Below are 22,622 nucleotides of genomic sequence, written 5' to 3' on the forward strand. Positions count from 1 at the left end.
CTAGCAATTTCAAAGCAAGAAGACTCTCTAAGTGAGACAAGGCGCTTTAAGGATAACATGGAAGAAATCTTCATGGTGAAGAAATGGCATCTCGCTAGGCGAGGATAATGGTCACAAAGCGAGATTAGGAATTCAGGGCTAATATAAATATCATTCAAACACAACCATAAAGGATATCACATTCTTTGAGAGATAGAAAACAAAGAGAAATAGAGTAAAAAGCCAGAATCCATATAAGTGAAGGTACACAATAATCATTGAGAAATCAACATTGATGCTCATTCATCTCTCTTCTCATCTATGCCAAGCTACCATGACAATGAGTAGCTAAATCTCTCTCTTCTTGGGATTAGATGTAATTAATCATACTTTCGTGTATCTCTTTTGATTAGTGTCATATATGAACTAGTTACTTATCAATCTTAATGTTATCTTTGTTTCAACATTAATTTTATTGATTTAAACTGCTATTGAAAAATAATGTTTGAATCTTGGTGTAGGATAATCATTTGTTAGAAGCTAAACTATATAGATAGATTTGAATATAATATTCACCAATAATATTGATTATTAATATTATCGTTTTACTCAATAGGTTGAGAGATCTTTGATTAAACAATACGGTTGAACTCCAAACAATTTTTTAGACATAAATAATTTTGGTGAGCGATACGTGATAATATTGAAGAGTATCTAGGACTTATATAGTCGATCAAGACGATACATGTGAAGTAGGTTAATGAAACCTTACACTATCAAGTTCATATCCCTGTTACTTTACTTATCATTTACTGTTTTTACATTCCTTTAATTTTTGCAACCAAACATCTTACAATCATCACTTAAAATCATATTGATTGTTGAAAGAAGGTAATATTGCACTAGTCCCCGTAGATACGATAATAAAATACTTACTTTTGATTATACACATCAATGGTCCCTAGTGGATAGTACAGTCATATTTCCCTTAAGGGAAGCAATGATCTTCCTATGGAATTTCAACATATTCTTCTTGCCTTAAGTGGCGGCAAGGATCTTCTCGTGGAAGTCTATCGTGCTCGTGTTTCATGAGAAGGCAACAAGGATCTTTCTATGGAAGTCCAACATTTTTGTATTGCCTAGATAGGTGGAAATGATTTTACCGTGGAAGTACAACATAGTTTTATTGCCTTTAAGAAGGAAATGATCTTTCTGTGGGAGTCCAACATTTGTATTCTCCCCGTAGGGAAACAAGGATCTTCCTTTGGAAGTTTAGTATTTCTCCAAGGTTTTACCATTTCTATTCAACATATGACCCTACATAAAACTGAAACCAAACAACAAGAGAGTGCCTCATTAAAAACCATACCTACATAGAAATGAGAGGCAACCCATTATTCCTAGCAAAATAAAGAACTTCTTAAATAATTTACAAATGGAAGAGACAATAGCTCGCCTTATCCGATAATAGAAATAGATAATTAAAGCATAAACTCATGTTTGTACCTCTCGGTCTTGGCGGAGGTCTTGCTTGATAGACCCATGCTTTCAAGATTAGCTAAATGAACCAAATTTTCCCAATGCTTTTTGTTCTTCACATAAGTTAGTATCAAAGATTAGAAATTGAGAAGTATATTTAGAGGAAAATCTTGTCGGAGATGACCTTCTTTTTCTTACTATTTCCCGCCTATGATAATAATGTCCTTGACTTTGTCATTGGTATTGCATTTGTGCCTAGTAATAACATTGTTGTCTTCCCTATCATCGGTGTAGCGTTATGTGGGTTAAAATTATGGCCCATGTTAGTTTTACTATGGCCCCAAGGTGGGCGCCACTGTACTTGTCAAAAAGTACAAAAGTCCATGGTACCCTTAAGTTAGTTGGGATGACCACATCCCTTAATATTTTTATGGTGGTTAGGGATTTCCCAAGACAATGAGAGGTTTTGTTTGGTGGTGTTTATGATGGTGATAGAGGGACAACTCATGTGAGATGAGAGGATTTGTGTTCATGTAGTTATGATCTCCCATGTTAACCTTAAGGTTGGGGTATTTATAGAGGTGATTTGGGGCTTAGGGTTTCCTTGGGAATGATAACCGCTGACTCAGTTAAAGATAGATCATTGAGTTCATATTTACTAGGGAGATGGGGGTTATTTTGTTGACCCTAACATCTTTATGATCGAGGAGCATCTTTTCCCACGTTTCCCATGATTGAGCGCGTAAGGAGTACTCAAGGCAAAGCAATCCTTTAGGAGGGCGACATATAGGACTCACCCACTTAAGGGAAATTGGAACTCCCCCGCCCTTAATATGTATCTTACAATTATATCACTACATGCATATTACAAGAGAAAGAAAAACATTTGTTTAAAAGAAAAGATATTATTAATTGTTTGCGTAACAAGAAAATCTCCAAATGGTACTATCGTAATTATACAACATCAAAGAGGATAAGTTTTCTTGATTCGATGGCAAAGCTATATATTCTAACATTATCCAAGAGTATCAGATTTTCCTAGTGGTGATTCTGTAAATCAACATTTCGCCATTTACACTAGCAATAATAGTATCGTAATTCTGAGTATATACTCAAGATATCATGGTATGATTGAAATTAGAGTATTGAGAAGTCTATATATACCTGTTAGCCTAAAAATTTGAGCTTAGCATTTCGACATGAAGGTGTGATATAGAGATATGAAAATGCTGAGTGTAAGATGACCATGCTATATTTTCTACATATTAATCGTTTCAACATAGGTGATGAATTTGACCCACCTGTTAGGGTTGATGAGTTCAACTTGCCTATCAGGTGTCTTGCAACTTATCATATTCTTCAAGCCAAGTAGTGGACAACTTAGAAGCATTTTTTACACCAGATTATAAGATTCGGCAAGAGAACTCCTCGACAGAGGCAGTTAGAGGATTCGAAGACAATTTTGATAATAGTAGCAGTTTAAGGCAGTTTAAGAACCAGAGTCACATGGAAAAACAACATAAAACAGAAACCCACGTAGCAAGATACATATTGAATATTTATAGAAGTAACTGTTTTCAAAAGGTATTGATGTACATAGTATATAAGTATATTTGGTCTTTAGGACAAATGTTTGCATTTTCATTATGTTCTCTTTAGAATTCACACATCCAAGTTACAAAGATAAAGAATTTGTGAGAAATGTATGAACTTGTGTCCTACTTTTAATTTAAGCATTTTACTCAATTTTGTTTACTATCTTTCTTCTTTTACTTTATTCTTTCAAGAAATTATGCATTTTATTTATTGGAATTTCTATCCAATTGCTCTAAATTTGAACGTTAAACTTTAAAGTACGAATACATTTTCTCAAACTTTTTACACAAAATTTTCTTAGGATTTTTTCGAGTTTAATCTCATAAGTGAACTAAAACTTGTGATTTGTTTACAAAAAACACTAGTAAACAAATTGGCACACCCGATGGAACCCTTTTGTGCAACAATTTAAACTTTTTTCAGGAGTGTGTTTGTGCTTTTATTTTTTGTTCTTGTTCTTCATACATGAAATGTTTTCAATATCTGAGTGTTTATGCGTCATAGGAGTGGTAAAATTCAAGAGATGGCCCGTCAATCGTCAAAAAATCCTTCCCTTAACTAGAAAGATGCTCTAAATATAGAAGAACAACCAATCGAATCAACGATTGTGGTGCATGTACTTCAATGTTCGTTGGAGCAATCGCTCTTATTATAAGTTAAAATTTAGTTTCGACAATTTTACTAGAGGTGATGGTTCCTCTACCAAAACTAACCAATTTTCCAAATACTATCAAGGTTACAAAACCACTATAGGATACCCTAGGCATCCCTTCCTCCCAAGCTTTACGCTATCCCCTGGTAGTAGGAAATATTCATATGGCATGCTAACTGCAATGATGGTAGGCGTACAAACTAATGCATCTATATATGCATATAATACAATGACTATTGCATGTCATGTTAAAAAAATACTTAGTATCATGATTCGCTACAGGCAACCCTGACCAAATGGAACAACCCCAATGGGAGTTAGGATATATTCCTCAAGTTATGCCACCCTTAACTACTATTTCTATCTTGGATATCAGGCAACAAATGCATAATAGTAACCATGAGATGATTAATATGCTTACCCAACAAATTGGTACTGTATTTAATCCTCTAATTCAAAATACAAACTATACTTACCAACAATTAATGCATCAAATGGGTCGAATTATTGATTTATTTGGTGCCTCTCAAGACCTATTCAACCAGTTCCTCAAATCCAAGCAGTTGGAGCAATGCAAAATCTAGGAGTTGTAAATAATGAAGGTTTCCCTAATAATCAAGTGCAATAGCATGTTATGCCTCAATTGGTTCAACAACCTATACCTAGGGTAGTCGAAGGAGAGTTAGGTCAAAATGGCCCATATGTAGTATTGGTCAATAGGAACCAGGACGCATGTCATGTGGTTAGGAGAGTCCAAAAAAATAATTTTGGGGGGCAAAATAATATAGCCAATATGGTTCAATAAATCTTATCCCAAAATGGTCTTAAAGTTGGTCTTCATAGGCCAAATTTTGTTTCTGCCCTGTTTGAGTATGTATTGTAAACTGAACTCCTAAGGGGTTGGAAAATTCCTTAGTTCACTAAGTTTACAGGCAATACTAATGACTCCATTGTCGAGCATATCAATCAGAGGCACGTGATTTGACCAATAATTAAAACTAATATATGGAATATTCCCTAATTCTTTAACTAAAAGCGCTTTCATATGATTCACCACCCTTCCTCCAAATTCCATATATAACTAAAATCAACTATAAAGAGTATTCCATGAGAAATTATATATGGGTCATTCAAAAATTGGCCTGAAAGAACTATCCAACATGAATAAAAAATTCTCTAAGTCAATAAATGAGTATCTAAATAGGTTTAGGTTAATGAAGTCGAGATGTTTTACTTAAGTGCCTGAACACGAGTTAGTCAAAATGGTTACAGGTGGCTTAGACTATTCAATTTGGAAGAAGTTAGATACCCAATACCTAAGGGGTATGGCTTAATTATCATATAAAGTTTGATAAGTCGGACAAATGAAGGTTGAAAAGGCTAGATTAAATCGACACCCTAGGAAGAAAAAAGTCGCTTATGTAGAAACAGAGGAAAACAATCAAGAAATTGACATAGTTTTTTAATATGTTGAAGAAAGTGAGGTTAATTTGGCAGAATTAAATTTAGGGCCTCGATATATTTGTAAGGTTTTAAGACCATCAAATGGAAAAAAATTCTTGTAAAACCAAGTAAAATGAAAAATTAATTACAAAAACTTATACATTTGATGTCACCAAATGTGCCAAAAAAATATATTCTAGTTACTGATGGTCAAGTCATTGTGCCGAAAGGCCTAAAGACAAATCCATTGGAACAAAGGAAGAAAAATGTTTTTTCTAAATATCATAATTTTCTTGGTCATAAAACGTCTAAATGTGTTCTTTTTAGGGATTTGGTGCAGAATGATTTGAAGGAATATAGGTTGAAGTTTGGGGATAAATATAATCCACCAATAACAATCGATTCAAATCCTTTACAAGCGAGGAAGCACACCTCGTTGAGCCTCTAGAAATCACGGTGGTAAATGATATTGAAGGCCTCAACATGAATGTCTAATAAATGAGCATGTTGGACTACACAGAAAAAAATAAAGGTGGTATACCCAAAGGATGAGGAATAATTAATTGACAAAGAGGAAACTAAAGGCCTCGAGAATATTAAGCCTTAGCAATCGAAGGGGAGTATGTGGGATGAAAGAAGGCCTACATTTGCTTTTGACAAGAGAGAAGTCCCTTACAAGAAACGCCAAGGGCCTTCACGAGATTGGAAAATTCATAGTAAGACTTATATCCCATATGCTAACATTCCTCTTGGTGAGTGGATCAGACCCACAAGGAAATAAGTATTCATATGCTTCACAAGATTGGTGCAAGTTCATCCTACCACGATAACTCCCATGTGTCAAATAAGTATTCATATTCTTCTAAGAATGACCTAGGCAACAAGCCTATGACTTGGACCTAGTGGAGAAGTAACCAACGCAAAAAAAGAGGCATTTTTCGAGGTTGCATAATCAACTAACAATGGTAGATTCCAAGAAATGATAATTGTTCAAGTGGAAAATAGACCCATGAAGGAAAGACTTTTTCTTCCTTTTCCAGCAATAGTTAAACCCAATGGGAAGGACGCCATGCAACATGAAGACAATGAAATTTTGACTGATAATTTTAATTCTGGATCAGAAGGTGAATTGGACATAATATGCAACGTGGTCTCTGTTCTACCTATAGAATTTGACCATATTACTAAGGTGACTGAAGAAGAAGATGATTGTTTTGCTGAAAAAGATGGAAAATCATAAACCTCTATGTTATTATATAATGAATAATGGTTGTGTAGATGAACAAAATGTCGTCTTCGAAAGGCCTGATGAAGGTATGAATCAACACCTCAAGCCCATTTTTATATGGGCTAAGATTGATAATGTTGGTGTTAAAAAAGTCCTATAGAATGGAGGAGCATCAATTAATTTGATGCCATATTCTTTATTGAAGAAAATTTGCAACTATGATACTGATTTAAGACCTCATAATATGGTTTTGTCTAATTATGAAGGCAAAACTAGTAAGGCTTTAGGAGTGATTCATGTTGATATTGTTGTAGGCACAATATTGGGACGAACATTGTTTATGGTTATTTTGACCAAAACAAACTATAATTTATTACTTGGTTGAGAATGGTCCATGGTGTAGAGGAAGTCCTTCAACTCTACACCATGGATTTTGATATGGAGATCAGAATGCATTGTAGAAAATATAGAAGCTGATTAGAGTTACTTCTTGAATCAAGTTAATCATATAGATAAGAAAATTTCTGACAAACATTTGGTAAACATTTCAGCCTATTTTCCCTATGGATTAGGATTGTCTTTAAAAGGATATGTGTTCTACTCAATGAAGTTACATCCAACTCATGGTTTCATGTGGGAACATGAGGTCATGGGAAATGGATTTGACGATGGGGCCACCGCATCTACTGGGTTGTTGACAAACAACACTGATGAAACAAATAAATAGTCAAGTACTATATGGCTGAAAATCGCATAAAGGCCGCCTTAGATGCCAATTTCCAACAAATAAATAGTTGTCGAAGCCAATACAATTGAAACTAATAAAACAAAAGAGATTGGTGAAAATCCAATTTCAGATAGTTAGAGGCTTGTTTGTATTAATGATGGTAAGCCTTTGGGATTCGAAAAACATTCATTAGCTTCAGATAAAAGGATATAAGCTCAAGATCCACTAGAAAATGTTGACTTGAGAGATGAAACAATAAAAAAAACCAACTTACATAAGCGCAAAGATTGATCAAAGCCTAAAGAATTAGATGATCAAGTTGCTTAAAGAATTTAAGTATTTCTTTGCTTTGGATTATGATGAAATGCTAGGGCTCAATTGAGATTTGGTGGGATTAAAGTTGTTGACTCGACTTGACAAAAAGCCAGTGAAGCAAATGCCAAGGAGATTTTCCATAAAAGTGATGTCAAAGATCAAAGAGGAAATTGAAAGGTTTATAAGGAACAAATTGATTCAAACTGCAAGTTATGTCAAATGGGCAGCAAATATAGTCGTTGTTATTAAAAAGAATAGGAATCTTCGAGTCTGTATTGATTTTAGAGACTTAAATGTTGCTACTCTAAAAGATAAACACTCAATGCCTATTGCGGAAGTGCTAGCCGATTCAATAACAAGCTTTGAGTATTTAAGCATTTTATATGCCTACTCTGGGTATAACCAAATATTCAATGCAGATGAAGATGTGCTGAAAATGAAGTTTCGATGTCCTGGGGCCTTGGGAACCTATAAATGGGTATTGATTCCTTTTGGCCTGAAGAATGCAGGTGCAACATACCAAATGTAATGAGTTCTATGTTTCATGATTTTAGAGGGACCTTTATGCAGGTTTATATTGATGATATAATTTTCAAATCTTCGTCGAAAAATGGCCATTAGGCCTCCTTCGATAGTCATTCAAAAGAATGAGGAAATATGGATTGAAAATGAATTCATTAAAATGTGCTTTTGGTGTTTGTGCAGGTGATTTTTTTGGCTTTGTGGTTCAGGAAAAAAGGCATAGAAATAAACCAAAACAAGACAAAAGCTATACTCAATAAAAAATCTCCATCAATTAAGAAGTATCTTCAATCTCTGTTGGGAAAGATTGATTTCTTAAGGAGGTTCATTTTGAATCTGAGTGGTAAATTAAAAGTATTTTCGCCTTTGTTGTATTTAAAGAAAGAATAAGACTTCATATGGGAACTAGAACATCGAAAAAACTTTGATGAAATTAAGACTTATTTGATGAATCCTCCTATTTTGTTACCTCCCATGAGAAATAGGTCTATGAAGTTGTATATTTCTGCATCTGAATTGACAATAGAAAGTATATTAGCCCAAGAGGATGATGATGGTGTCGAAAGAGCCAGTTATTACCTTAGTCAAGTATTGAATAATGGAGAAAATAGGTATAGCCCAATAGAAAAGTTATACATTCGTTTATATTTATCTTGTGCTAAATTGAAATGTTACATAAAAGCTACTGGTGTTTTTGTCTATTCCCATTATGATGCTATTAAGCATATGTTGTCAAAACCTATTTTACACATTCGAATTGGGAAATGGGCTATGGACTTAACTGAATAATAGTTAACATATGCTCCTTTAAGGGCTATGAAAAGGCAAGTTGTTGTTGGTTTTATTATCGATCATGCAATAGTTGAAGTAACACAAAATTATGTTGGTATAAAACCTTAGAAACTATACTTTAATGGTTCCAGACATAAAAATGGAACTCGTGTCAGAATTTTGATTATTTCTCCTAAAGAAATTCCATCAAAGTTCAAATTTAAAATCAAACGTTGTTACTCCAATAATTATGTTGAGTATGAAACATTAATTGCAGGACTTAAGATTCTTTTAGATTTGGGAACAAAAGAAGTCGATATTAGAGGAGATTTAGAGTTGGTTGTGAAACAATTGACAAAAGAGTATAAATGCATCAAAGAGAATCTATTGATATAGTTTATCAAAGCCAATTCTTTATTAAGAAAATTTGATACATTCAACATTAAACATGTTATTCGACTAGAAAAACAATAAACTAATGAGTTGGCACAAATTGTTTTAGGCTATAGAGTTTCTAAGAAAAAGTTAAAAGAGTTAATTGAAGTAAAGGAAATGTAATTTTGACCAATCCTTCACCCTTGGAGTTTCCAAAGTAAAAAATGGTGGGTAAGAAGCGTTGGAAGAATTAAAAAAACTCTAGGGAAATTTTTGAAATTTTTACCATTGACAATCTATCGAATAATGATTGGCGAAAAATATAAAATGAATCCCTAATAAAAAATGTAATTTTATAATTTTTTTTTATATTCGTCAAATAAAAATATGTTACTACACTCATTTCTTTATCAAATCCCTAAAAAGGTATAACAAAGAGGATTGGACCCACAATCTTTACCACCATGTTTAAAAATCAATCTCCTTCAGCTTAATCAATGACAAAATCATGTTTATCTTTTATTCTATAATTTATTTAATAGATTATTAAATATATATTTCATTTTTTTAAACAAAATAAAACCCTTTAATTTGGAGGCTTTGGACTAAAGACCGTCTTACCATTGCTCAAGACTTCCCTTATCGAGGACCAACTAAAACAAACATCAATCCCACCTAAACAACTAGTTAAATACCCAGCGGAATCCCGGGTTTAAATTATTTAATACGGTATAATTGTAATCAAATGCAAATAAAAAGCAATATTTATTCATATTTTTTATTTAAAATTAATTGATTGTGTCCCGTATCACTTTATAAAATCACAATAAAGAGAAACACAAAAATCGAGACTGCATCCGTTTTTCTATCATATAATCCTAAAAAAACTTAGAATACATAATAATGAAAATTTCAAATTTAACTTGTTGCCTCTCATACCTTAATATTAATACAAATAGATTATAAATTAATTTAAAAAAACATAAAGGATCAACTTTCAAATTTTTACTAATTTTAATTTTTCTCTTTGATGTAAAATAAATTCTCAACTAAAAGTTTTTGAAAAAGTTTCATTGTAACACTTAACTATGAAATCCATTTTTCTTTATCTAAAATATGGTTAAATATACGACATCCTCCTCTAATGTAGGCGAATTTTGATTTATCTCCTATAATATTTTTTTTTTATTCCCTGAAAAAGTTTTTGATCCCCTGTAATATATATATATATATATATATATATATATATATATATATATATATATATATATATATATATATATATATATATATATATATTTATTTTCCTCCCCCTTAACGTATAATTTGAATACTGAATCTGGGAATAAAACAAAAATATATATATATTACATGGAATCCAATTTTTTTTACAGGAGATAAATTGATTTTCACTATTATTGCATGGATATCTAAATATTTAAACCTTAAAAATAAAATGGTATTCTTTGACAACTCATTAGTACCTCTACGTAACATATCATAAATCTTTTAATCCAAGTAACTAAAATTAATCTTTTTAATCTAAGTAACTTTATGTAACATATCATAAATGTTAACTAACTAAAATTAATATTATTTTACATATACCCATTGAGAACCTTTAGTGGGTTAGTGTTTGATATAAAAGAATATTGTGTTGGACTTGGAACGGGGTAGACACCTCTGCTAACAGTTTAAACAATGACAGTCGAGTTGTCCAAACCTACCCCATAAGGAAGAAAAAAATAATTGAAAAGACTATAATATTTCTTGCGTCAAGTCTTGCCTGAAAAGATCCACCACACAACAAAATGCTTGTGATTTGGCTATGTGTAATAAAGTTGAAAAATGACAAGAATTTAATCTATGTGTTTGAGTAAAATTATAGTTATTCTTAAAAACAACAATATGATATTCTAAACACATTAAAGATTTCAAACTCTAATGACATTCTAAACACAACAGTATGAAAAACTCAAACTTTGTTGATTATATTGGTTATCTTCATTCCTTTCAACAAAATCATGCTATAGTAAAGATTTTATATTTCTGCAATCAAAAGGATTAAAACAAAACAATTTTATTGTTTCATTTTTTATGCATACTAGCAAAGGGACGAAGAAGTAATATGACAAATACTACTCCAGAAGATGATAGAGATGTTGAAGAGTCTTTTAATGATTCACTTAGAGATGTTCAACATATGTCACTTAGGCTCTAAATTGATGGTGAATTTGTTGCAGCAAATAGTGGTGGGAATGTTCATAGTATGAAGACCAAGCAGGATAAGGAAGCAAGATTATGGTTTGAATAGTGACATGTTATTTGATAATGTACAAAACAAATGCATATACAGAATAATTTCAATTATTAATATGTCATACAGAACAATTTCTATTAGTAGGTATTAAATAATTCCCTCCTAATATTAGCAACACTAATAACAAATTTTGGATGGATCTCCAAAATAGTTATAAACTCATTGAGTTGCATTTGAATTTGCTTGCAACACCCCAAGCAACATATTGTTGGTAAAGCGGCTTCAGAAAAGCTCTTCTTACTAATAACTTTGTATTTATACTCATGTGCCATTAGACATCCATGCGCAAGATCTTTCTGAAATTGATATGTCTTTTGCGTACCATATTTGACCAGATTCTTGATAGGCAAGACCCTAGTAAATCACTAGAAAAGGACATCAAAGGTTAATAAAAACATTCAAAAATATAATGTATGGTAAGATAAAGCATCCACAACACAGAAACAAACATAAATTATGTATATTTCTTGAACATAAAGTTTAAAAGTATGAATAATTTATTGGCAAAAGGCGATGTATATGATTTCTCATGCAACAGGTAACGAGGACTTCTTAGCAAAAGGTTGAGAAGACGAGACGAAGGATATGGTTTCTCATACAACAGACGATGAAAACTTCTTAGCAAAATGCTAATAAGGCGAGACGATGGATATGGTTTCTTATACAAGAGACGATGAGAACTTCTTATCACGAGGTTGAGAAGGCGGGATGATGAATATGATTTCTCATACAACAGGTAATGAGAATTTTGTAGCAAAAGACTAAGAAGACGGGATAGTGGATATGATTTCTCATACAAAAGATAATGAGAACTTCTTATCAAAAGGCTAAGAAGGAGAGATGGTGGATATGATTTCTCATACAAAAGGTGATAAGATATTCTTAGCAAAGGGCTAAGAAGGAAAGATGATGAATATGATGAAAGTGAATGTGTTTTCTTCTACAAAAGGCAAGGATAATTCCTTAGCAAAAGGCTAAGAAGAAGGGTGAACCAAATTGGTTTTATCTTGCAAATGACAAGGAGATTTCTTTAGCAAAATACTAGAAAGATTTGTGAAAAGCAAGTGAATGGTAAATGTGACCCCCCATGCAAAAGGCAATGATGGGCTTTTATCGTGTAAAAAGGAAAATGATACTCACAAAAGGTAAGCGGTAACAGAAATTTCCCATGCAAAAGGAAATGGGGATTTACAAAAGGTAAGTAAGTTTGAAATAGAATTCCTTGTGAAAAAGGCCAAAGGAACTTGCAAAACACAAGTGTAAAGCAAAATCTATTCCCATGCAAAAGGCAATGGGCACTTACAAAAGGTAAGCCGGAAGAGTGACTTCACATGCAAAAGGCAGGGGGACTTGCAAAAGGCAAGGGTAAAGTAGATGACAATCCTCATGTAAATGGAAGAGGGAACTTATAAATGAAAAGAGAACGAAATGATACATCTCAGGCACAACGACTGAGATGAAGTTCTCGAAATGTGGCAATCACTTGGACTGCCAAGCATATGGCAGTTGTCCAAATGATCGAGAAGGGAGTAAGTCATATGCCCAGTCCCTTTTTTATACTCAAGATGCGAAGTTTTGACAAAGATAACTTTTTCGTGCAAAAGGCATCGAGGACTTACAAAAGGTAAGTTAGGAAACAAGATTTCATGCAAAAGGCAGCAAAAGAACTTAAAAAAGGTAAGTGAAAGCGACAGGATTTCTCTGCGAGAAAGGCGGGGGAGGACTTGTAAAAGGAAATCGGGAAAAGGTAAGCAACAAGAGAAATTTCCTATGCGAAAGGCAAGTGGAACTTGCAAAAGGAAATATATTGCAAATAAAATTTTCTTAGGCCAATAATACTTATAATTTTTCTTAGACCAATAATACTGTCAAAAGGCTAATAATACTTACAAAAGGCAAATAAAGAAGAAATGCTTTAGGGGAAGACTTGTTGGGAATACCGATTAGGACATTATGGAAATGATGTTATCTTACGAGAAATACCATTGCCTCAGTTGGGGATTTGTCTGTGTTTTCGAGAAAGGCTTCAATTTGGCTTATGCTAAGTATACATATTTGATTTTGTATGGGGTAATGCTCTGTATTGATGGATATGCTATGCATTTTTAGTGATGTAATGCTATGTAATGATGGATTATTATATGCAAGATGCCGATGTAGGATCAGGATTTGTGGTGAGTATGTCATTGATGATTGGACTACACGGTATCAGTCGAGGTTCGACTTTGAGAGATGCCAAGCAAGTTGGGCTTTTTAGAGAGGCCAAACGAGGTTGGGATTTATGGAGGTGCCAAGTATGATTGGGCTTTAGATTTTATTATTTGTTTTAGAGGGCTACATGCAATGCCAGATGAATGATATGGATGAGAGAAGTGACATGATTAATGCATTACGATGATTTATGTAATGGTTTTGAAGGTTCAACAAGTTCCCCTGAGGTGGGTCATGTATGGTTGAAATTGGGAAGTGTCTTTCTTGGCTACAAGACTTCTTGTTGAAAGGTCATGGGATATTCTTAGCATGATTTCTCGACACTCGTCTTGAACTTAGTGGTTGCTTATGCACGATAGAACTTGCTTGAACAACTTTGAAAGTATGGGGAAGAACTTCCCCTCTATAGCCAGTCTTGCCCTAGTCTGTAGGATCTTTGAAGGATTTTGCCTCGAAAGGAAATCAGGGACATTTGTACCATAATGACTTGAGATGGTATGCCCCAGTACTTTGAACCTTGGAGCAGTACCCCTGATTAACCGATTCTTAGAGAGACTTGTTAGATCTCGATGTGATTGCCCTAAATTGGCTGAATCTTGAAACAACTTATTACTTTTTCTCTATGGATTTTTCATGCGTTTTCCCCTTGGTGTGATCATTTAAAGTGAATTTCCCCTTCTCAACAGAGTCCTCAGACATTTTTCCCCTCAGTGTGATCAAACTTCTCAATTGATGCATATTGTGGAAACTTTCTTGATGTCAAGTGCTTATTCGCGAATAAAATTGTTCATTTTGAAAATGATAATTCTAATGTTATACTTATGTTAGTTTTGAAGTCCAAGTCTTTTTATTGAAATACTGTTGCAATATTCAGTGAACGAATCACTGGTTAGAATGCAACCTTGGTTTTTTAGATGAAAGATGATACGATACCAACGCAAATGATAAGCAAATCTTTAGGAGTTAGTTTTAATGTGATCTTGTCGTAGTATGCTTTTGAAATAAGTCGTGCTTCCGTTACACATTTTGAGGTTTGTAATATGGCATAGTTTGCGGTTTCAGAATAAAAGGGTTTTGATGGTTAAGGAACCAGTGAGATTTTTGGAGTGGTAACCACCCACCTTTTGTTTTTTTTATTGTTTATAGTCACACAAATTTGTTCTTGATGAGGATTTTTCTTTTGATTCTTTCTTTTTATTTTTATTTTCCCTAATTTTTTCCTGGACCAATTTTTCGAGTTTGCAGTCCATTGGGATGTCCTAATTTTTGCCTAAGTCACTTGTTTTCAAGTTATCGACTTAGCTGAGTTTCTCTCTCTTTTTTTTTAATTTCTCATTTTTTGTTGGAACAAATCGTGTGACATTTATTTGTTTGATACGTTAAAAGGATTGTGATTGCCTCGTTCCTTTTGTTGGTGCGGTACAACCATTGTGGATTTGTGATTTTTGACCTCGTGTGTGGGATAAGATGTGGTTGATCTTTAGATTGGATATTCCTCTTTTTTCCTTTGAAATTTGAACACATGGTCAAATTAACTGAAGACTACCATGTCCCTGGTTAAGATTGAGGGATTTTTCATACAAAAAGAAACTCCTACTTCTAGGCTCAAAGGGGTTGACTAGGGATTATCTTCCTTATACCCCTGGTGTTTGGGTATTTGAAACAATACCTTACATCGTCAACATGGTCTTATTAAAAAGCATGTTATTGGTAATTTCGTGTATTTCGATTTCATCATTCTCCTTTTGTTTTTTTCTTAAAAAAGAGTTTCATACCGATGAGTAAAATATGAGTGAACACAAATGGATTGATTCTAAACATTCATATTCATTTCATTATTATTTTTATTCAAAAACAAACAAGTTTTACAAGTGAATAATACTTAACGAACAAGAAAGATTACAAATGAAAATGATTGAAAATTCTAAATATTGTGGGTTTGATCAACCTTTTTATCTCCCCACAGGTTGGGGTCGTCATGCTTGTAGAAGTTGATGTGATAGTCCCCCAAGAAGGTTCCCCTTCATACTCTTCCAACAGATGCAACCTCTTTGGATATATCCTTGCTTCCACTTGCACTAGTTATGGCATTGCAGTTGTACCTACATGCGAGGGCATGGGACTGTTCAGTATGTCCAAGCCGTTTGGTATGAATGTGATAGCCTTTGAATCAATTAGGTGTCGTACTTTGGGCTTCAGGGCTTTGCAATTCTTGATTGTGTGCCCAGGTTCCCCTGAGTGGAACTCACATCTATACGCCATATCCTTGAGGAAGAGGTATTGGAGGAGGCCCAAGTTCCCCTAATTGAACCAATAATCTATTGAGAAAATAAGGGAGTAATTTACTATAAGGCATAGGAATTGGGTTGAACTTTGTCTCTGGCCACCTTGGTCTCTGTTGGACTTGTTGAGCATAGGAATTTTACTGTTGATTTGGATACCAATTCTGATTTTGCTTTTGATTCCTCTGACTTGGTAGGGGAATAGGCAATGGTTGTTGGCAGGGAGGCTTAGGCAGTTCAGGTTATGGATGATATCGGTTAGGCATCCTATGACATGAGGTGAAACCAGGAAGATGCAAATCAGTTATCATCTCTACTGTGGAAATTGGTGAGGGATTGCCTTCCATTCTACATTACTTGTAATATTTCCATAACTATGTTCATCTGTGTTTTCAATTGGTTGACCTACTCGCTCAATAATTCCTGGCTTCGCTGAAGTTCATCCATAGTCATTTAAGACATGGTTCCAGTTCTTAACATGTGTTGGGTAATGAACTAGCTGGTTATAGATGAAAGGCGATATGAGGTTTTTTTGTTTGATGAGAAGATATGCATGCATCTAGAGGGATGCATGAAGAAAATAATGCCATGTAATATTATGAAATATTTTTTAGGTTCAAGGGATGCAATGGTATACAATACATTATGTTCAAAGGATCAGTATAGTCTAGATAAACCTGATATGATTCTCAAAGTAGGTTGAACTCTTCAAATTCAAAGGTTCGATGTATTCATGATTTTCAAGGAATGTAGAGTTTTAGGTTTCCTGCAAAAAAAAACCATATCCCTCTCATAGGTAGGTTCTAGTCTTCAAAATGTGGTCCCTAAAAGGCCACCCAGAGCCATGGATCCAAGTGGAAATTCCTTTTCATAGCAAATGCATGCAGGACAATGGCACTTCCACGTGGCTCTAGTCTGGGTGTGGGTCTCATACCAATCCAACACGCGAGACGTAGGTCAACACGACTATCTTGATTCTATTTTGTGTGTATACTCAAGCTCGGGTGTAAAGCTTTTCTCTCAAGTAATATCATGAAACCAACCCTTAATTCAGAATATAATAGATATCTAGAATATAATGAACATATAAAGCAGTAAAGATGCAATGAAATAAAATAAAGCAAGTAAAACAATAAAGATAAACACCCAAACATACAAAGAAAACAAACAAAATAAGGTTTAACTTGCTTAGGAATATAGTCCCCAGTAAAGCCGCCAGTTGTCGCGCCGCGAAAAATATAGAAACGTTATTTATTCCAAATGAAAGAGAAAATATCAATAAAACTCAAGGGAAAGAGAAACATGGTAAGGAAGTTGGTTATGCAAGGTGAAGTTATTAGCACCCCTCACATCCGTTGTACTCAACGAGAACCATTTTGATTATTCTTTGCACGGATGGGTGTTATTATATAATGGTTACTTGCGATTGTTTTAATTAAGGAAAATAATAATTTTATTAATTAATGTGATCACCAAGGATTCAAACCCTTGTGCCTACGTATTCTCATAGTTGAATTACAAAATCAGAGCTCCTTAGTTCATGGTAGAAAATATGGACTTGTTGGTTGTTTTTACTGAACAATGTTAACATTTGCATTCTAGCTGTTAAAAGTTGCTTGTTTACTCGCGTGTGAGGGGTTTAAGTGTTGTTTGTATTGCGGTAGAACGAAAATAACATGTCTTTTATGAAAAGTTTTGGAATGCCCTAAGGCGAGAAAATTGAGTTTGATGGGTTATGATTGATCTTAAATTTGAAAAGATTATTTTGATTTGAATTGCACTAAAGTATATGAATGGAGGTGAATACTTTGAACAACTAGGTTATACACCCCGTATCCAAAGATATTATGAATAAGGGTAGGAATACTCCCTCGTACTCCTTTTCCACTTTTAAGGCTCGTGGGACACAATTCACATTGTATTTTTAAAGTGTTTTTGAATTTTTTTGCAAAAATATTTTAGTCTTAAATGAACAAGGAAATGAAATGGATGTGAATGGGGTGAAATACCATGTTGTAATGCATTGATTATAGGGTTTTGAAAAGTGAAAGAGTGGATGACTGATCTAAAGGATCAAGTATGGAATCGAGTAAAAGATCTAATCCAATTTAAGTGATCAAGGTGTAAAGACAAAGAGTCAGACAACATACGATCGCAAGTTTCGATGATGACAAAAGACCATCATGCACGTCTATAAACAAATGCAACACATTACTCATCATATCCTTTCCTACGCTTATCTAAATCTGTTATAATTTTTAAGAACATATGTGGACAAAGTGTGATCATGACGAAATGCATGAAAATCACAAAACACCGATTTATGCAGATTTGAAGACTTTGAGTCGACCATAAGGGTCAGCTCATAGCTCACGGGTCAGCGCAAAACTCGGCCAAATTGGAGATTGGTCAGCGCATGCGTGTTTGAGTCGACCATAAGGGTCGGCGCATAACTCACGGGTTAGCGCATAAAACCCTTGAGTCGACCAGAGGTCAGCGCATGGCATAATGATGCTATCCATGGGTCAGCGCATGAAACCTTGGGTCGACCATAGGGGTCGGCGCATTTCCCACGGGTCAGCACACGCCGACCTATGGTCGACCGCTCATGCGTAAACTCAGTTTTCTGAGTACTTTTCACTGTTTGAAAAGCTGTTATTTTTGGTTGGTTTGCCAGTTACTATATATAGAAGTCAAAACACTTTTATCAACTAACATTTATCAATTTGAGTTCAAGTGTTCAAGGAAACAAGAAAGAGGGAAAAAGGTGTCCAAGACTCATCATCTTCATCTTCAACGTTTCACAACACATCAACTACACACAACCAGTTTTGATGTGCTTCGTGTTTGGTTAAAGGTGATAAGGTTCGAAGCTGTGATCGGAGAATCCGGTTCGGGTTGAAGCTTGTGGCAGGTTCTTTCTTGAATAAAACCGTTAGGGTTTTGTCCTCCAATACCGGTTTGTGTTTGGGGGTTTTGGGACGAATTGCTTCATCAATATTCAGCTGAGCGAAGGTGATTGAGAAGAGGAAGTCTTCATCAGTCTAGTAGCGGATTCGGTGATATTGAAGTGAAGGATTCGTGTTCGATTCGTTGTGTTTGAGATCAGCCGGGCCGAGGGTTTGAAGAACGGAAGATTCTTCAACAAAGGGGTTGGAATCGGAGGTCTAGCAACAACGATCGAAGGTCTTGATTCATCTTGAATCAAGGAACAAGGATAGGAAGCATCATCCAACACATTGGAAGTTCTGTTGTTTACTTGCTTTGCAATCCTTGTATAAATGGTTAAATTTCACAGGTGATATCTAATTAAATCATCTCAATTCTAAGTTTAGAATTGAGGGCAGACGTACCCCGAAGCGAGGACGACGGGGGAACTGCCTCATCAAATCTCTGTCTTCTTTAATTTTCTGCATAAGTGTTTTTCAGCTTAAAAATTAAGTGATTTTAGTTTAAGCAATTTTACCAAACGTTGATATAAGTTGAGTAAGAGATTAAGACTGTAGTTTGAATCCAAAGTACAATAGTATATTGTACTAGATAAATTTGAATTACTTACTCAACTCAAATATCACTTGAAGTGTTTATGCACACCAAGTGTTTGTTAATTTGCATAAGCCAAAGTTGTCTTAAGTTTACATCCAGTTTAATTTGGTATTTTGGATCATTGGAACTAGGCTTGCTAGTAAGTGAAATATATCATTGAGTGTGCAACTAGTGTAGTGATTTGTATTTCACTTTATCTCTAATCCATTAGCTTAACGCATATCCGGTTTTCCAATAACGGTTCGTTTTAGACTAAAATTTTCCTCGGCCGCTTCCGCACTTAAAACAAATTTTCAAAACCAATGTTCTTTTAAATTGGCAGCGCCGATTCAAGTTTTTAATTGGGATCTATTCAACCCCCCCTTCTAGATCCGTGCCATAGTCTAACAAGTGGTATCAAGAGCTCCGGTTCACTCCGTGCTTCAAAATACAACTTTGATAGAAAATGGCTAACGAACCTAAAGGGGCTTATAATAGAGCTCCCGTTTTCAATGGTGAAAATTATAGTTATTGGAAAGACTGTATGCGGGTGCACATAAATTCCATAGATAGAAAAATATGGAATGTTATTCTCAATGGTCCAATTCAAATAACCATGACCAATGAGAACAACGAAGTGGTGCCTAAGCCCGAAGCACAATGGACCGATGATGATGAAAAGAAATACAATTATGATTGGAAAGCCAAAAATATCCTAATCTCCTCATTAGATGTAGATGAATACTATCGTGTATCCCATTGTCCTACTGCTAAGGCTATGTGGGATTCACTACAAATTGCCCATGAGGGGACGAATGATGTTAAATTGGCTAGAATCAATACACTAACACAAGAGTTTGATCTCTTTTTCATGGAGCAAGGGGAAACCATTGCTGACATGCAAAAGAGATTCACTCATCTCATCAATCGATTACATTCACTTGGTAGGCCTGTTTCCAATGATATTGCTACTAATAAGATCTTAAGATGTCTTAACAGGGAATGGCAGCCGAAAGTGACCACCATCAAAGAGGCAAATGATCTTACCACATTGGACTTGACAACATTGTTTGGTAAACTGCAAGAGCACGAACAAGTTCTCTTGAGCCTGGAACAACACGAAAAGAAAGATAACAAGGACAAAGCAAAGGTGAGTGAAAAGAAATCAATAGCTCTAAAGACTTCCTCCTCAAAGTCTCAAGCAAAAGAGCAAAGTGATTATTCATCGAGCGACGAAGAAGAAGAGGACAAGAGTGAAGATATGGGGCTGTTTGTTAAACGCTACAACCGTTACGTGAGAAAGAACGGCATCCAACATTCCGAGAAGAACTTGGTAAACTTCCGGAAGCAATCTAGGTACTCTAAAAATTATGACTCAAAAGGAAAAATAACTAGAGGGTCGTGCTATAAGTGTGGAAAGCTGGGTCACTACAAACCGGACTGTCCGATGAACAAGAAGACAAAAGAAAAAGAATCATACAAATCACACAAGAAACCATCAAAGCCAAGGAGGGCATACATAGCTTGGGAAAGCGATAGCGACTCCTCCGATGATGAAAGCTCTAGTGATGAAGATGAAAATGCAAACCTATGTCTCTCTGCTCATCAAAAGAACAAAAAGAAACAGGTACGACATGCTAAATATGAAAAATCCTCCAGTATGTCTCATCATGAATTGCAAAATGCTTTTGATACTTTACACTGTGAAGCGAAAGAGGCCTTTAAAAGGCTTGCCTCAAATAAGAAATTTTTTTCACATTTGGAACATAAAATTCAACAATCCGAAAGGAAACTTGAGGCACTTAAAGCTTCTATAGTGGAAAGCACAAAAACAAGTTATGAGGACCTTAGAAGTAGAATGATGAACTTTGGGTGTGATACTTGTTACATTTGGCAAGGTGAAGTAAGAAACCTAAAGGCCAAACTTGACAAGGCTCTTGAGCCCAAGATTACTTTTGCTATCGACAAATCAAACTTTCGAAAAAGTATGGTTAATCCATATCAAAAATATAAATATGTTATAAAGGATGAAGATAGCAAAAGCAATCCAAATGTAAATTTCTCTTGTCTCTATTGTTGCAAGAAAGGCCACTCCATTGCTAAATGTAGATTTAGGAGATTTTTAGTTCCTAAAGGCATTTATCAATGGATGCCCAAATGCAACCATTTCGTTCCTCACCATTCAGGACCCAATAAGCCATTGGGTACCTTCTCTTGTTAATTATATTGCCATAGGTACAATGCCTCGAGACTACCGAGAGAAGATGGGTTCTCGACAGTGGATGCTCAAGGCACATGTCAGGAGACATATCTCTCTTCATTGACTTCGTGGCTAAGAAGAAGGGATATATAACTTATGGCGACAACAACCGTGGAGCAATTCTTGGTAAAGGTAGTGTAGGTAATCCCTCCTCTACTACTATTTCTGATGTTTTGCTTGTCGAAGGTCTTAAACACAATCTACTTAGCATCAGTCAATTATGTGACAAAGGATACAATGTATCGTTTTCAAAAGATTGTTGCAAAATTGTACATAATGATGATAAGAAGAGTATGTTTAATGGCCTACGTGTGAACAATGTCTATATACTTGACTTAAATGAAGTATCGTTAACAAGTGACAAATGCCTTGTAATGATGAGTGAAGATTCATGGTTATGGCATAGGCGTTTAGCACATGTTAACTTTGACTTACTTAACAAAGTAGTCTCAAAAGATCTAGTCCTAGGTCTCCCCAAAATTAAGTTCACCAAGGATCACCTTTGTGATGCTTGTCAAAAGGGGAAGCAAACGAGGATCTCATTTAAATCCAAAAATATCGTTTCAACAACGAGACCTCTCGTGCTTCTCCATATGGATTTATTTGGGCCATCTAGGATTAAAAGTCTAGGAGGAAACTATTACGGTTTCGTAATAGTGGACGACTTTTCTCGATTTTGTTGGACTATTTTCTTAGTAAGTAAGAGCGACACGTTCGCCGCCTTTGAACGATTTGCTAAGCTTTCCCAAAATAAACTAAATACAAACATTGTTGCAATTAGAAGCGATCATGGGGGTGAGTTTGAAAATCACTTATTTGAAGAATATTGTGGTAACCATGGTATTGATCATAACTTCTCCGCTCCACGTACTCCTCAACAAAATGGGGTTGTGGAGCGTAAAAATCGAATTTTGGAAGAATTGGGAAGAACAATGAT

General features: G+C 34.8%; 1 protein-coding gene across 2 annotated transcripts in view; it reads left to right on the forward strand.

The window, feature by feature from the left end:
- The window catches only part of LOC127129025 (RHOMBOID-like protein 1), a 34,519-nt gene that overhangs the window by 6,199 nt on the left and 5,698 nt on the right, over positions 1 to 22,622 (forward strand). Inside the window, exon 3 of one of the 2 annotated variants that reach the window (XR_007806119.1) lies at positions 18,305 to 18,315. The exons of the other annotated variant lie outside the window; for it this stretch is intronic. The gene's annotated coding sequence lies outside the window, so the exon portion shown is untranslated. Of the gene's footprint in view, positions 1 to 18,304; positions 18,316 to 22,622 lie in introns of those variants that run through there. 2 annotated transcript variants of the gene reach the window in all.

The sequence above is a fragment of the Lathyrus oleraceus genome, chromosome 3 (genome assembly GCF_024323335.1).
Source record: "Lathyrus oleraceus cultivar Zhongwan6 chromosome 3, CAAS_Psat_ZW6_1.0, whole genome shotgun sequence".
Classification (NCBI taxonomy): Eukaryota; Viridiplantae; Streptophyta; class Magnoliopsida; order Fabales; family Fabaceae; genus Lathyrus; species Lathyrus oleraceus.